This window comes from Arachis duranensis, chromosome 5 (genome assembly GCF_000817695.3).
Source record: "Arachis duranensis cultivar V14167 chromosome 5, aradu.V14167.gnm2.J7QH, whole genome shotgun sequence".
NCBI classification, from domain to species: Eukaryota; Viridiplantae; Streptophyta; class Magnoliopsida; order Fabales; family Fabaceae; genus Arachis; species Arachis duranensis.
Window position 1 is genome coordinate 40,526,940 of NC_029776.3, and position 2,047 is coordinate 40,528,986.

Consider the following 2,047-nt stretch of genomic DNA (forward strand, 5'->3'; position numbering starts at 1 on the left):
AAGCTAAACCTAATTGCCCCCCTTCATTCCTCTTCACTTTGGCCTTAAATAGCTTCAGAAAATGAGTTGGACTGGATTTTGGAGGCCCAGAATTCGCCCCCAGTGATTTGCATTAATAACCTCACGCATATGCAGTCGTGCGTACGCACGACTTACGGTGCGTACACATCTTTGTGCAAAATTCCCATCGTGCGTATGCACAACATTTGGTGCGTATGCATCCTTGCACGAAGTCACTGTTGTGCGTACGCACGCGTCACTGTGCGTACGCGTACGCATCTTTGCAGCAGCTTCCAAACTTCATTTTCTTCATGATTTCTCCCTTTTGCATACTTTTCTCTTCACTTCTTCCATCCATACTTGCCTTGGAAACCTGAAATCACTTAATAAATACATCAAGACACTAAATGGGATTAAAGTGAATTAATTTTAGCTATTTTAAGACCTAAAAAACATGTTTTTACAATTAAGCACAATTTAGGAAGAAATCTCAAAAGCATGCTATTTAGATGAATAAATATGGGTTTATGTGATGGAATTAACTCAAATCAAACCAAAATATATCGTAAAATATGGACTCATCATTTCTGTTTTTGTATTTAGAGGTGGAGACTTAAGGATCACAGAGTGTTATAGGTAGGTTAACTAGAGCGATTTATTAAAGTGTTTTTAATTGATTAAAGAGAAGATATTAAAGTATTAGTGGAGATAAGTTGGAGGAACTATATGTTAATTATAAATATAAAATTGGGCGTAATTTGATTATAAATATGATTGTTTTATCTCGAGCACTCTTTCTTGAAAGTGCGATCCCAGTGAGATGGTGGAAGGTGATGATCCCCTTTCGTAGTTCCTCCTAGTATTATAAAATCACCTCCAGCGAGATGGTGGGAGGTCAGGATCCCCTCCTTTATTTCTCCTGGAGATATGAGAACGTATCTCCTGGGTAGACGCAAGGGTTATGGTTCATCCCACTTGCTCCAGGTTGGTTAGTTAAGGCTCGTCGGGTAGATGCAAGGGTGTGGTTCGATCCACTTGCTCCAGGATGAGATAGTTTGAGCTCCCTAGGTAAATACAAGGGTGTGGTTCACCATACTTGCTCCAGGTTAAGAGGATTTTAAGCTTCCTAGGTAGATGCAGTGGTCGCCCTACTTGCTCTGGGATGGTATTTATGATTGATCTTAGTCTCTCTAGACAAACACAGTGACTCGCCCCCGCTGGTTCCAGGTTGAAATTGAGATTCCTTTGACCTAGCCGCGTGATGGATTATTGAATATTTATATACATGCATATGCTTTGAGCTTCGCATCGTTGGGACTGTCCAAGGTTCGCTATTGGACATGTCGGGTTTGACTGGATAACCGACAGATGATATCATTGTTCATAGAGCAGACATGCATCATGTGCATTTGTATATTTTGTTTGAGTATGCTTATTTTGGTTTTTCTAATTGTCTATATATGTCTATATGCTACATGACTTACTTGTTGTACCTGATTCTTTAATTGTGTATTATTTGTATGTTTTGTATGTCTTTACAATTGAGAGATCCCTTATGCTAGCGAAGGTGGCGCTAATGGTAATTCCACTGGTTATTAGGAGGTTTGGGTTGACAGGAGGTGAAGAATTAGATTAGAATTATAATACCCTTAGATATGTGGTGCACGAAATTGCAATCACACTTTTGCAACCCCGCACAACTAACCAGCAAGTGCACTGGGTCGTCCAAGTAATACCTTACGTGGGTAAGGGTCGATCCCACGGAGATTGTCGGCTTGAAGCAAGCTATGGTTATCTTGTAAATCTTAGTCAGGATATCAGAAATTATCAGGATTGATTCTGAAAAGTAAAAGAATATGAAATAAGTACTTGTTTTGCAGTGGTAGAGAATAGGTTGAGGTTTTGGAGATGCTCCATCTTCTGAATCTCTGCTTTCCTACTGTCTTCTTCTTCAAACACGCAAGGCTCCTTCCATGGCAAGCTGTATGCAAGGGTTTCACCGTTGTCAGTGGCTACCTCCCATCCTCTCAGTGGAAATGTTCAACGC